The sequence below is a fragment of the Chelonoidis abingdonii genome, chromosome 8 (assembly GCF_003597395.2).
Source record: "Chelonoidis abingdonii isolate Lonesome George chromosome 8, CheloAbing_2.0, whole genome shotgun sequence".
NCBI lineage: Eukaryota > Metazoa > Chordata > Testudines > Testudinidae > Chelonoidis > Chelonoidis abingdonii.
The window spans coordinates 79,004,291-79,020,464 of record NC_133776.1 but is presented as its reverse complement, the minus strand read 5'-3'; positions in this window follow the sequence as shown (position 1 = coordinate 79,020,464).

The following is a 16,174-nucleotide window of genomic DNA, read 5'->3' as shown; positions in this document are numbered from 1 at the left end:
TATTGGATAAAAGTTACTTGTGGATTTGCAATAAGGTTTTGATTTTGGCTTATGAGTTTGCTGACATGAGGCATATGTCATCTTTATTTAGTCAATATACAAAGATCATACAGAACCAGATTGTGTTTGGCCCTTACCTTACGTGGATGTGCAGTGGGGATAAAGCGTGCAAGTGGATGTCCCCTCTACGGTAGAGCCTGTGTAAGGGTCAGGCATAATTGCAATCCCTACCTTCCAGGCAAAGAGGGACTTCTCCTTCCCTACTCCCGTGGGAGTGTACTGTGCTCCAAAGGGTGCAGGGAAGAAGCTGTGCAATGCCCTCTCCCCTCTACACAAGTTTTCAGAGTGGGAATGGTGCAGTAGGGGGAATAAGCTACACCTTTGAAGGGGTGTAGCAGAGGCCATGCTTCCTCTGTTTGTCACTCTGCACCACGTCTAACACCAGGATCTACCTACATGGCACAGTTGAGCAAATAGAAAATATAGAGATCATACACAATGCAGAGTGATTTCTGTAGAGATTTATGACCTCTGTATGCAAGCAAACTAATGCAGGTGTCAGGTTCTTGCAGGTTTGCTAGCATTTTAATAATGTATTTGAATAAAATACATTGTTAGAACTCAGTATCTAAAATGTAAATAATTTGCACTGACTAGTCCCATTTGTTGGCCTGGAGATTCCCTACTTCTAAAGAAAGTATCATAAAAGGTTGTTAGAATGTTTGTGCTTTTCAGTCTCTGCAGGGATTTCATTATCACAAAATGCTTCCGAGCTCTCAAAACAGCAGCAGCTGTGTTGTAATATTTTCTACTGTGGTTAACTTTCAGATAAACGGAGCCAAATTCTGCACTGACTTACACACAGAGAAGACACAAAGGCCTTGAAATTTGCACAGCTCTTGGGGATTCGCTGTAGATATAGGGCCATTTACACAAAGGCCTTGAGCCTCTGCACTGGCTCCAGGATTTATGTTGCTTTCCAAAGCCCTTGGCAATGTGGCTTTGGTAGAGCCATTCCCAGCCTACAGCTGCTTTTGGTATATGACAGGGATTCCACACCCCAGGGAGGCTCAGCAGGAAAGTTTAAGTCGTCTAAGCATAATTTTCTCAGGCTACGTCTACACTGCACGATTAATTCGAAGTAGTTTAAACCGATATTACAAAACCGATGTTATAAAATCGGGTTTGCGCGTCCACAGTGCAATCACAAAATCGATTGCTTGCGTCCCTGGTCCAAGGCTACCATCGATTTAAGGAGCGGTGCACTGTGGGTAGCTGTTCCTCAGCTATCCCATAGTTCCCACTTCCGTGTTGAGAGCACAGTGCCTGATGGGGCAGAAAACACTGCCCCGGGTGGTGCTGGGTACAGCCTCACCCCTCCCTTTGTGAAGGCAGCAGACAACCCTTTGGCGCCTTTTTCGCGGAGTGCATTGAGCAAACGCCATAGCACAGCAATCTTTCCCTTTTTTTTTTCACGTGGTGGTGGGGGGAAATAAACTGAGGAGCTGTTCCCTGAACCACGCCAGACACTGTGTTTGAACCTACAGACATTGGGAGCTCAGCCAAGAATGCAAATAATTTTCAGAGACTGCTGTGGACTGTGGGATAGCTGGAGTCCTCAGTACCCCCTCCCTCCCTTCATGAGCGTCCATTTGAGTCTCTGGCTTCCCGTTACGCTTGTCACACAGCGCTGTGTATCCTGGAGTTTTTTATTCAAACGCTTTGGCATTTCGTGTTCTGTAACGGAGCTGGATACAACAGATTTGTCTCCCCATACAGCGATCAGACCTAGTATCTCCCGTACGGTCTATGCTGGAGCTCTTTTTCGATTTCAAACTGCATTGCCAGCCGTGCTGATCAGAGCTCCACGCTGGGCAAGCAGGAAATGTAATTCAAAAGTTCGCGGGGCTTTTCCTGTTTACCTGCCCGCTGCATCCGAGTTCAGATTGCTGTCCAGAGCGGTCAGTGCTGCACTCTGGGATGCCGCCCGGAGGCCAATAACGTCGATTTCCGTCCACACGAACCCTAATCCGAGTTATCACTATCGAATTTAGCGCTACTCCTCTCGTTTGGGAGGAGTTCCGAAATCGATTTAAGGAGGCGGTAAAATCGATATTAATGACGACGTCATGTGAACGGATACAGCGTTAAATCGGTATATCGGCCATTAAACCGATTTAAAGTCGCAGTGTAGACCTGGCCTCAGATTCTCCAGGAGGATGGCTGGGGAAAATTGAGTGTCACTTTACTCCTCCCTTCCATGTCTTTCCTAAATATAGATTTTCAGATTTATGGAAGGAATTCTGATCCATCCGCATGTTTTATTGCATATCCTGTGCTTGACGTACTGATACCATGCTGTCTTGAACCCTAAACCTTTATCATGACTACTGTCTTCAGATATCACCACTCTCCTGCTACCTGTTGGTCCTGTCTTCTAAGAACATGCTACTGATTCATGCCAGCCTGTTGCGAGCCTGCTAGAGAGCTGACTGGGAACTTGGATAATTGTCTTTCTTGTGCGTGCTCATCATCCACAACGCAGTTGCGTGCTTTTTATTATTGAGGGGTCCTCCAGGGTTTCCCCAATCCCCACATATCTACATTGCAGCAACTCTTCTCTGTTTTTACACCCATAGGATGGACAGTATGGATGTGTTCATACACTCCCTCTAGAGTTTGTGCTGCTCGGTGTCCCCCAAATGGCTTCTCACAAGAAACAGCTTTTCAGGGGGTGAGTGCATAGTCTTTGCAGGTGTAGGGAGCTAGGCACTGGACTCTGAGTGTGACCACGGATTTGTTTCTTGTGACACTGCTTTGCTCTGCCACTACTCCAGTAGACTGGCCCACGCAATACCAGACAGTATGTATATAATTAATGCTCAGTACTGCAATATAGATTATAGATTATGGGTGTTTAGTATCTCACCATTGCTTTTACAAGAAAAATGGGTATGGATTTTCTTCAGATAGTCCGGATCTTTGGAGGATACAGGTAAAGCAGGTCTTCATGGTAGTTTTCTATGTGAGTGTCCCTGATGATAAAACCTGTATTTCCAAAGAATCCTCTTTATTCAGAGCATTTGAAACATCTATATTAGCTATTTTCATTAGACGGGGTTGGGCATTCCTTTTTAGTCTGAAAAGCTGCCACTGAGCTAGGTATAGCATTAAAGGGTCTCCCACTGTCTCCTGTAAAATCTAGTGAGAATATTAAAGTGACAGAGGGAAATGAATAGGAATATCTTTAGGACTGTTTTCTAGGAGCACAGCTCTAGTTATTAGATACAACTGCACTTTCATCCTAATGAGCAGAAATGTTTCTGGCCAATTTCAAAATATATTGGAGATTAATATTAACTGAGGCCAGTTTCTCTTCAATTACTGTGCTCTAAAGAGAAGCTGCAGTCTTGGGCCTGGATTCCGTTATGCAGACATTGAACACAAGCACTCAGCTGAGGATATTCCACAGACTTTTTTTTTTTTTTCAAATGAAGCTGCTCGACAAGTTTTATTCAGTGTGAATAAAGAGAAAGGAGGTGTCAGAGAGAAGAGAAGAAAAGAGAACCTGGAAGCACTTTCTGGAGAAAGAAAGATAACAGAGAAAATGAGCGTAGAGTAGGGAAAAGGCCCTAGCAACTAGAGAAACTGTATGTGCCTCCCTTTTGACATTCATTCTGCCCCTCTGTTTCCTTGTGTAAGTTATTCCAGTCACCCAAACATCATTGAATGAAGAGATTTTTCTGAGTACTGTTCATACTAATGAATTATTTCCTTGGTAGTTCAAAAGTTTGGAACATCTCTGTCCTTGGGGCTGTATCCCACCAAGAAAACACTGAAATTTGGCATTATAAAGGAGAGAGTACAGACGAGAATTGTTTACAACATCCAAAAAATATTTAAGAAACCTGTGAACCCCCCCCAATCTGTATACAAGACTTGGGAGTATTTACAGCAAACTCAGTGGAAGTAAATGTGTACATGTGTGTTCATGTAGTGTGCACCATATCCAGGTGTGTGTGCTTCTCCAGGGAGCTCCTGGCCTAACATTCCCCTTCACATAATCTCAGCAGTTCCATCCACTCAACCTACAACTCCTTGGACTCCACCCTGTGTCTCTGTGCATCCCCCGACTCACCTAGAACCCACCTTCCACATTCAGCCCCCTCCCTAACCATGGCTCACTCACTCATCAACCATACTCAACAGTCACCCATTTAACCCAACACTCAGCCCCTTCACCACCCATGCCTGAGCAGGAATGGGGGAGAATATGGACTCTGGGCCAGCATGAGCAGGGAATATATGACTGCTGGGAGTCTATTTCCTTAGCCCTGGTCTACATTACAAGGTTAGGTCAGGTTTAGCCGTGTTAGGTTAATTTTATAAGCAACGAGTCTACACAACCAGCCCTGTTCCGTTGACCTAAAGGGCTCTTAAAATGGACTGCTGTACTCCTCCCCGATAAGGGGCACAGTGCTAAAATCAACCTTCTTGAATAGAATTTGGGGTAGTGTTGACACAGTATTGTGTAATTTGATGGTATTGCCTCCGGGAGTTATCCCAGAGTGCTCCAATGGGACCGCTCTGGACAGCATTTTCAACTCCAATGCACTAGCCAGGTCCACAGAAAAAGCCCTGGGAACTTTTGAATTTCATTTCCTGTTTGGTCAGTGTGGTGAGCTCAGCAGCACAGGTGACCATGCAGTCCCAGAATTGCAAACAAGCTCCAGCATATAGCGAACGGAAGACACTGGATCTGATTGATTGCTGTATGGGGAGAAGAATCTGTGCAGGCAGAACTCACATCAAAAAGAAGAAATGCTAATATATATGCCAAAATCACACAAGGCACAGTGGAGAGAGGCTATACCAGTGACACACAACAGTGCTGTGTGAAAGTTAAGGAGCTCAGGCAAGCCTACTACAAGACAAAAGAAACAAACGGTTGCTCCGGGTCAGAGCCCCATACATGCTGCTTCTATGATCAGCTGCATGCTGTTCTAGGAGGGGACCCTACCAGTAGTAGATAACTATTGGAGTTTCAACATCCCCAATGGTAATTTTCTGGTCTGGGAAGTAAGTCCCTTCTTGCAGCTGTTTGAACAGTTCATAAAGATGCGAGTGTCATGCACCTTTCCCGGCCATCCCACGCTGATGTCGGTGAAACATCCCTTGTGATCCACCAGTGCTTGCAGCACCATTGAGAAGTACCCCTTGTGGTTTATGTGCTTGTTGGCAAGGTGGTCCAGTGTCAAGATAGGGATATGTGTTCCGTCTATCACCTCACTACAGTTAGGGAATCCCGTTGCAGCAAAGCCATCCACTGTGACCTACACATTTCCCAGAGTCACTACCCTTGATATCAGCAGATCTTTTATTGCATGGGCTGCTTGGATCACAGTAGCCCCCACAGTAGATTTGCCCACTCCGAATTGATTCCCGACTGACCGGTAGCAATCAGGCATTGCAAGCTTCCACAGGACTATCGCCACTCGCTTCTCAACTGTCAGGGCAGCTCTTATCTTGGTACTCCTGTGCCTTAGGGCGGGGGGAAAGCAATTCACAAAATTCCAGGAAAGTGGCCTTACGCATGCAAAAGTTTCGTAGCCACTGAGAATCATCCTCTATCTGCAACACTATGCAGTCCCACCAGTCTGTCCTTGTTTGCTGGGCCTAGAATTGGCATTCCACTGTATCAACGTGCCCCACTGCCATCATGATGTCCCAATTACCACATCCTGTGCTTTCAGAAACATCTGTGTCCATGTCCTCCTCACAGTCATCCTCGTGCTGGCGTCTCCTAGCCAGGTTCTGCACAGACTGCAGGATGATGCGCGAGGTGTTTACAATGCTCACAACAGCAGCAGTGAGCTGAGCGGGCTCTATGCTTGCCGTGCTCTGGTGTCTGCATGGGTAACCCAGGAAAAAAGGTGCAAAACAATGGTTTGCCGTTGCTTTCAAGGAGGGAGGGAGGAAGGGGAGACTAACGACATCTACCCAAAACGACCCACAACAATGTTTTTGTCCCATCAGGCATTGGAAGCTTAACCCAGAATTCCAGTGGGCAGTGGGGACTGTGGGATAGCTACCCACAGTACACCACTCTATGAGTCGATGCTAGCCACGGTATTGAGGACGCACTCTGTCAACCTACTGCGGTTAGTGGGGACATACATGATCGACTGTATAAAATCACTTTCTGAATATTGACTTCTACAAAATCAACCTAATTTCGTAGTGTAGACATACCCTTAGTCTCTTTCAGTGGAGACATTAATGGAATTACTACAGATTTACATCAGGGCAGGTGAGAGCTGGGTTTATTAATAAAATTTATGATGGTAGCCTGCACCATGTGCTAGATGCTATACAAACACTTAGAAGACACAACGCACTAAAGAAAAAAAGTAGCAAAGAATGGAATTCTGATCCATGCTAAGACACAGTAGTATACAAACACTCTTACTCCCCAGCCACCCACATATTAGCTGGGTAAGATTCCAGCTTAGTGCTCTCTTGACTGCTGGGTTGAGGAAGCAGCTAGTGCACCCACGAATGGTCCAGTCTCAGGGGCATGGCTAGGCTCCCAGCACTGTGCAGGCACTACAGTCAGGAGCTTGCTTTAAGGAGGTAGTGATGCATACTGCTCCTTTAGGAATAGCAGTCAGGTGTGTTCCCCCCATGTTCTCTGAGCCATTCTGCCCCGTGTGAGGAACTCATCATGACTCAGTCACTGCTCTGCATCCCCCTGCAGCTCGGACTGACAGAGTCAGGATTTTGCCCATGGTAGAACCTCTGGTGCTTTGTTTGTATTGCAAGCAAGAGCCCAAGCACCACAAAATTGACAGTAGAAGACAAAGACACCACTGAAATAATTAATTTAAAAATAATGACGGACTTGTTATTTAAACCAGAAATATAGAACATGTTTATCTCCTCAGCAGGCAAATATATCAGGGTTATTATTGCTTGTGCACCAATATCTTTGTGTAAAAGACAAAAATATTTTCGTTTTATCCCATGCTACAATATACCACATGGGAGAGTGTGGGCACAGCACATAAGAAAATATCCGACCCCACATGAAAAATTACACAATAACTGCACATATTGCTAAATGTTGCAGGAAGATATTCGCAAGAAACTTGCCTAGTCCTTCTCCCACAGATGTCAATAGCAAAATTCCCATTAACTTCAGTGCAAGCAGGACTAGATCCTAACTGAATAATCCACTTTCTCCATGCAGACCTGTGTGTGTGCACATGGGAAGGCAACCATCTCATTTTCAATATAAAATATTTTCTAGGCAAACACTGTCTGGAGTAGATGATACTCTGTTTACAGGCTTGCTAAATTATGGAAGACAGAATGGTCAGCAGCTCTGATTATAGTACATTAAAAAGTTCACACTACTAAAGCACTGTATCAGATTCATGTCCAATAGCTATCAGAAGATAGTGTCTTGATATGACATCTCACACTCCCACCAAGGACAAAATATATGTTATATATGGCTCTAGCAGGGTTTTTGTTGGGTCTCTTTCAAGAGATAGGTCAGTTTACAAATCGAGGGCTGGGGTCATTCCCCGGAGATCCAAACAGGAGTGCTGAGGGGGACGGGGAAACTCATGGATTAGTTAATGCGGCCTAAGGCAGGATCAGGCTTTTCATATTTGCAGCCCAGATGGATCTCTTCTTGTGGGCAAGATCATAGGGGACATGAGGCCTTGTGAACTGTCCCCTGATACAGGATGGCTTTTAGCAGCCTCAGATTGCAGCCTTCCAACTCAACAGAGCCTAGTGAGCCACAAGGAAGGACCTTGCAGACGGTCTGGAGAAACGGTTATTTCCTTCTGCTGCTCATCCACACACCAGGCCAGCAAGCATTTTCCCATTAGGAGCCATGTTGCCACTGGATGGGTCCCTCTGTGTCTGGTGAGTAGAAGCCATGGAAAGGATCCTGAATAAATAAATTACTGGCAGATTTTCACATGGAAAAATGACAGGACAACAGAAGATGGTGCCATGGAATGTGGCCAGATCTCTGCTCTTCTCCTACCTACCAAAAACACCATGGACATCTTGTCACATGGAACACCTGTGGAAGGCCTTTACATATTGCTGAGGTAGGAAGAAGTGCTACAGAGGAGACACTTCCTGTGCTATGTTGCCAGGAGATCAGCCCATGAGGGGGCCTTGCTGTGTACAGACCCATTGGGGATAATCCTGTATCCTTTGGGGTTTGATGGATAACAGCAAGCTCTAAGAGACTTGATACTCAGGGCCAAATCCTGCTCCCCTTACTCAGGTGTGCAGTCCAGCTAGAATCACTAGACCACTCACCTGAGCCAAGTGAGCTGGACTTGCCTTAGCGAAGGTCAGAGAGCAAAGTTTGTTTCTGTTTATTTATTAAGGCTAAAATCGTTGCCAATCTATTTGTGCATTTCTTTCCCATGGAAGACATATATTTATCTGAGACTCCTAAACATGAGAAGACAGCTCACAGACAGTACATGATCCCCAGGCTCCATTCCCTCCTCTGTCTCCCCATGGTATTCCAGGTCAAGTTCAAAGTTTTGGTCACCATCTTCCTAGTCTTCTATGTGATTGGTCCAAATTATTTGAGGGACCATTTCCCATAACTGCTGTGTTGCCCTTGAACAATGGAACTATCAGTCTCAAGACCGAGACTCACATGCAGATTTTCCCCAACGGATGGCATATAACTGTGAAACTCACTCCCACAAACTCTCAGAATGACCAGGAACATCAACCACCTACAGAGAGAAATCCAAACTTTGCTTGTTTCCCAAGCTTTCCCACAATAACACAATCAGCCACCCAACCAACCAACAAAGAAACCATACAAAATAAACTGTCCAGGCCCTCAACGCTGAAGAGAGATGAAACAGAAAGAGAAATGCCATATATCCTTATAAATATGCTTTATATTTTTGGAGATGCTCAGCTATCCTAGTGATGGGAGTCATGTAAGAACATAACAAAGAAGGAAAGAAGGAAGGACGTGTGGATGTATAGATAAAGCTGAGAACTGTTGGTCTTGATTCAAGTTTTATTGTTCAGTAGAAATAACCATGGAAAGATTTACAAGAGGTAGAACCTAGTAAACCCTTTCAATATCTGTTTTAATCACTGTTCAGAAATAATAATAGGACATACAAATGCAAAATTGAAAGAGAAAAACGAATGGGAAAAATGTCACTGGCTCCCTAAATTTCTCTGTTATCACTCATTCCTGTCGATTTTGCAGCAGTTTTGTCCTTTCCTTTACCAACCCTTCCCTACCCCCAAAGTCATCATATCAAAGCATGATTTGTTGTTAATAAACAAAAGCCACATTCTTTAGTGGTTTCCTTGCTGAATAATCCCACAGGGGTGCACTACTTTTGGAAGAGGTTTCACAGTTTGCCCAGCCTCAAATTTATAGTGTATGGTGAAAATTAGTTTCATAGTTCATAAAGTCACACAGACAATTATCTGAGAAAAATAAATAAACATCTCCTTTAATTTAGCTTTTTGAAAATGGCCTTTTTCCTTTGTATAATAATCAATTTTTTCTTAAGCATCCAATTTAATCTGAAGGCTCCATCTTGTGGCAAAGTAGAGCAAATTCACCTAGTATGAAGATCAAACGTTTACATTTTCTCATTTTCTGTCCCTTTCTCTATAATAATTTAAGACCTGATCCTACAAACACTAACACATGAGCTTAAATTTAAGTGCATGAGTAGTCCCACTGAAGTCAATGAGGTGTGAATCCTGAGTCCTGCACAGCTTCACATATGGTAGAATCTATAGGAAGGAGCCAGGGAATATACAGTAATATACGGTAAATTTTCCCCTTGCAGTTTGAATATGCACCCACCATTTGCAGATGATTCCTATCTGCTTAGGGAGTAACAAAAATATTTCTATTCTGCCATATCAAGTTGTGGATTTTTGTTGATAGCAAGTTAATGTGGTTTAGAGAAGCCCTCACTAAGGATATGTCTCCACTGCAATCAGAGGTGTGACTGCAGCATGTGTAGATATGCACTACCTAGATTAAAGCTAGCTTAGGTAAGTACCACTAGCAGTGAAGCTGTGACAGCATGGGCTTCTGCACAGGCTGTATGAGTCCAACTGGGACCCTGGGTATTTATGAGGGCAGCTAGCCCACACTTAAGATAGTAAGCCTTATCACACTGTTTTGAGGTAATAGAAAACAAGTAGACATTTCTCAATGAAATTAAGCATTACTTGAAAATGGGCCTACAGTCTGTGTTACATCATATTTATAGAGTGTAACTCAAATCAAAAGATTTACACCAAGATACAGCTGGTTTAGCAGAGGGGGGAAATCAGGCTCAGTGTTTTTGACACTTTATTGTGATTTTGAAGAGTGGTCTTGTTTCTGCATAAAAAGTATAATATTTTTAATGGTCCAATTCTGAATTTCAGATGCAAATGAAGTAATTTTTCAGACCTGGGACATTTTATGGAACATGGAAAATGTAGCAAAAAATTTGTAACACATCCTCAAATAAAATGTTGAAAAAAGTTAAGGAACATTTGTCACTTCTAAATAACTCAGATAGTCATTGGCTCTAATTCTGTAATTGGAAAATTGGTGGTGAGTCCCAATTAATTCAGTGGGGCTCTTCACAGGTGGATCGCTCTGCAGGATCAGGATCTTATTTGTTTTCCAGAGCAGGCTGTATAATACTTTGTGTTTACCTTCACTCTTCCCTCATTTCTTCAGACCACACCCCCTTTCCGGGCATTTGCAAAGGTTTTTATCATCTTCAGGTTGGGGCCACTTTGCGCTGTGAGTTGTAACCTATGGCAATATCCTAAGCAGCAGGAGACTGTAGCTTGTATGGAGAATGTGGAGGCAGCCATTCTAGCAAATAGCTCTGTCCTTATCAGCATGTCATCCAAGGGAGCATGTGGCCATAAACTGTTAATGCAAAAATATACAAAAGATTGTTGTAGGCAACAGCAAAAACTATCTGTCCAACCAACAGACCTCTGGAGAATCCCATCTAATGCAATTCAGTCTAATATGATTACATTTGAGTGCACTTACATGATAGTTCTCTTACTTGCATCTAAAATGTAAGTTTTGTTGTCCAGTGCTGGCTGTGTTCCCTTGTCTAACATAATTTATGTCCATTTTAAAATTACATCTGTGTTGCAAAGCAAAGTGAGCACCAGAACAAAATAACTATTCTTATATTTGGTTTTAGGTCAGTTGGCAGAGATGTCAGTTCCGCAGCCAGCTCTTAGCAACGTCTTTTCTTGAACTAACCATGCACTTTAGACTGACCAGGGTGGGATTTCGTCCTTCATCTCACGCATTCATCAGTTAATGTGACTTAATTTCCTCTTGAACTTGATGACTGAAGAAGCCAAGAAGAGATTGTCAGCAGCTCCCCAGAACATGTGAGAAGATGAATATCCAGAGGTTTGGATTCAGAATTGTTTGATTTAGAATTGGAAAATGTTTCACATTTCTCAACTAAGTTTGAATCAATTTTAATAACACGAGAGAGAGAAAGAGAGAGAGAGAGAGAGGTGTTTTGTTTCCAAAACTGGTAAGAGCAACATGCCTCCTCCCATCACCCCGTCTGATCCATGGGTAGACAGCTGTGAATGATGACTTCTACATTTGTGCTTTTGAAAACTTCCTCCAGAGTGCACATGTAATATAAGGCACCGTACACAATCCTATTTAAGTAATGGAAATTTGTGTAGTGTCATGTTAATGCATAGCTCCCTGCTAGTCACTAAGCAGGAGCTGGATATTTGTCTTGGGCATTTGTCCTTGAGGTTTATTGTGCTAAGACAACTTGATCCTGGTGACATGTTACCACTCTCAGCTATTCCATATTATTAAACTGGCAATTTGGCTCTAATGTTTTTTTTCAAAGTGAAATAGACACTCCCCCGTCTATTTCTACAGCATCCCTGCCCCATTCAGAAACACATGAACAATTGGTTCTGTCTTACCATTACCCACCATTCCCTAAGGAGAGGTATTGTTGCCAGTCCAGGTATTCATTAGATTTGCTGTCATAGTTTGACCTATGTTGAATTGGGCTTAGTGCCACAAATGAGTGGAGAGATGCATGTTAACGGAGTCAGTGCTCACTCCTGCTGTCTCTCAGACAAGCCTCAGGGAGCTAGCTGTAATAAAGTGACACAGTTGGGCTGACTTTCAGCTGAACAGTTTGATAGGATGGAAAACCACGTTGTCTTCTGCATCCTTTTGTGAACATGTAAGGAGTATAAAACCATTTGCTCAATAAGGCCTATTTTTAACTTTACATCTAGTACACTGAACCTTCTCTAAAGCAACAACCTAAGACTAGTCAAAACTAGCTGCATAGCACAGATGATGCATTTATCTATCCATCCATCCATATATTTCCAATGTGGCTATCTCTGTAGTATTTGAATACTGAAGATCATTATACAAAGGTTAAAACAAAAATGTTCTGGGAACTTTGGGGCTGCTTTAAGGTGCTGGCTTAATGGGCACCAACTTTAGGGTGTCGTCCTGACTAATGGTTGTATTCTATTACTCTAATCTTTGCTAATGCTGTTGCTTCTATGTAACGTAGAGGGCATCTCAAATCATTATAATCTTGTCTCCCTCACCAGATCAATACTGGTCTATCTTAGATATTTATACATTGACAGTCATTGTCCTACCGAGGAGCTGATTATGAGCCCATGAGTCCTCCTTCCCGTCTGTGGTTACCGAGAACATGAGAATGAAATATGGATGAGTGCAGGAAGAAGTAGTTGCTCAGCTTAATTCGCATGTGGAGAAATATTACAATTGTTTTGGTTTGTAGTTGTAGCAACTAGGGAACATTTAACATATTGAAATATCATGCTTTCTTTGGGCCCTTTTTATTTTTCCCCATACCAACTGCAATACTGAGTTACTAATTAATGCAGTAGTGATGTGGTAGTAGATTTAAGGAACTGTATTCCTGTTGTTATTCCTTAAACATTTTTGTAGGAACTATTTACTTTGAGGCTTTAGTTTGGCACTAAATATGCCAAGTGACCGAAACCAGGCAATGCAGGGATGACTCTTCATGGACTCACACATGATTTCACTTTTGGGAAGAGACAAGAACAAAATCTTACTTTCGAAATGAACGTAAATCATCTTGCATACGAACACTATGTAGTCTAAGGGCTAAGGATGATCCAGACCTCTGACAAGCTTTCACTGACTTCACCATGAACTTAGATGAATAAAGAAAGAGTAAACACTGAGACAAATGAGGCCTCCTATAGTGGTGCTGACATAGGATTGCCAACGCTCCAGGACTGGCCTGAAGTCTCCCGGAATCAACATCGATCTCCCGGTGACTATTGAAAGCAACCCAGGAGATTTTAATAGGCTATTTTAAGAAAATGACATTACATCATGTTGGGGGGAAAAATCTCCCGGAATAGCTTCAGTCAGATTTGGCAACTCTGGCAGCGTGTGCATGTGCTATGAGCATGTGTGTGTATGCACACTGTGAGGCTACAGCCCACTTTGCAAGGTTTGTGTTTTAACTTGGTTGCAACCTTACAGGCACCTCCCTGCAGCCCAATGTGGCCCCAAGGCTGAGAAATAATTTTCTAGATATTCAGGGACTTTTTCTCTCTTAATATGGTCTCAGAGTTGAATGTACTCAGTCCCTTAACACAAACAAGGAAGCAACAGCCTTTGGCACTGTAAGACGCAGGAACAATTTTGGATCATGGCTCAGAATGAAAAAAGTCCTTCATGAGTTTGATTTTTTTAGTATAGCTATATTATTGCTTCTGCTGTTGCCATATCCAAAGCCTGCACAGATTGAACAGCAACACAAATCTTGTATAAGGGCTATAGGATTTATATTAAAACTTTATACGGCACCACAGAATCATGTATCCCACCTATGATATTATGGTGTGGTATAAAGGTCTAATCAACATAATCTTGGGATGGCAGCATTCCTTATAAATGTCAAAGCCATGATGGACTGTGCAGATCATTCCAAAGGAATGGTGATAAAGCCTTCACACCACACCATCCTGTATTCTGTATATGGCACATATGGTTCAGGAAAAAAATATTTTAGAAATGTTTAGAGCATTTTCAAATATTTTATTTGGACTCTTGTCTTTGCAGATCTTTGCCATTAAAGCCAAGTGCATTAGTTACCCTGAGTCCAGTTGTGTAGGGCTCTGGAATTGACATAAAAACTCTTAGAAATGACCTAAAATAACTGTTCTGCTTTTTAAAATGTCACAATTAAAGGTCCTCTATCTAGAAGCATTTGGGAGAAGGGAAGTCTGCAGCTCAGGTTTTGTCCTCCACTGACATCACTCTGCAGGTCCCTCTTGCTCTGGCATGAAGAGGGAAGTGAGGAGGTAAGGATTTTAATGTAAACGAGCTAAGATATTTTTCAAATCTATTTGGAGACAGTCTTTGTACACCTCATAGAATCTGTAAAGGGGCAAAACCATACTTTTTCTTGGCTGTTCACCCTCCAAATGACTCTGTTGAAGCATCTACATACTTAATGACAGAGTGGCATCTTTGCTGTCTTCATGTGTCAATGACAGTACAGCACTGGGGCATGGAAGACAAAACTGCTAGAGTGACAAACTAGTGGTTACTTTAAGACACAGGAATCTTTCTGGGGAATCCAGAAAAGCACTTATGGGTTTGGAAGAGGATTCTGTGTTGTGTCAGTGCCCTGGTTTACTGTAAGAGGCACAGGAAGGGAGGAATATGAATTCAAGCAGAGAATGGGAGTTTGATTTGCATTGACCACAGTGAGTAAGAGTATTGTAACAAGCAGTGGACAGCAATGGTATGTCTTGTGACCACAATATCAAAAACATGCCTATGTCTAATGGTGAAGAGAAATTGTTTAAGGAAAACTCATGCCTGAGAAAACACTTGATCTGAGCTCACCAAGGTCAGAGAAGACTGGCTTATCTCTGTGATGACCCATCCCTATCTGAGAGGGTGGGGTGAGAGGGGGATGGGATATCCAATACAGTGGGGTTGTGGCTCTTGGGTAATCCTACACTGGCTTTAAGGCTGTTTTGTGCTGCTGGTGTGGCATAAAGCAGCCATAATTTTCAACCTTTTTTTCAAGCAAATTATGGCCACTCCACACGGGGCCTTGTTTTGTGGCATGGGGAAGGACATAGGTAGGTAGCCCTTCCTTCCTCAGCACATCTGCTCGGTTGGCAGCAGCATGCTCAGTCAGGCACCAGTGGAGCAGTGAGGTTTTTCAGTCTCCATCCACCTCAGACTGAGCAGTATGAGGTGTTTGAAGTGTTATCCATAGGCTAAGGATAGTTGGCTCTCTGGGCTAGATTTTTAGAGGTATTTAGGCACATAAAGATGCAGATAGGCACCTATCTGCATCCTTAGGTACCTAAATACCTTTACAAATCTGGTTCTGTGCCTGTTTTGCATCCGACTCAGACACTGATGTTCCATTGCTCTCACAGTATCTTGTGAAGGTTGGATCCTGGATGAAATTCATCTGGCTTAAGCTCATGATGGCTCAGATGGAGGTGGTTTTTGTGGCAATGGGGAGTACTCTGAGGAACTTAAAGAAGCCAATTATTATGCCTTTCTTGAGTCTGTATGTTCATTGCCTATGAAGGTGGTTAGTAACCTTGGGTTATTATGGAATTCATCTCTGCTCTGTAGCAGACTATGCCCCTTAACAATGAGATTTCTCCTACAGCCAGAGGACTGATAATCAGATCAATTTACAAGGAAAATACTAAGGATGTGCCAACACCCACTACCAGGGAAAAACCAAACTGAAGAGGTATTTCTTTAAATGAGACCTACATGTAGCAAATGGTCTGTGATGTATCTTCAGAAAGTGACTGCCTCTTATTATGTCTGATTAATCATCAGCTGGCATAAAGCTTGCATCCCTTTCTCTCTGATGTGGGCCTTACTGTGATTATCCATGCCTTCCTCATCTTCAGGCTGTGGCCAACTTTGGACTATCCCTGAAGGCCACCTGGCAGCTTCCATTAGCACAGAATACAGCTACCGCTATTTTGGTAGGCATACAGATGAGAATTTATTACAGCTACACTCCAGGCTCTTTAGTGGCTGCTCTCACTTCTGAATGCT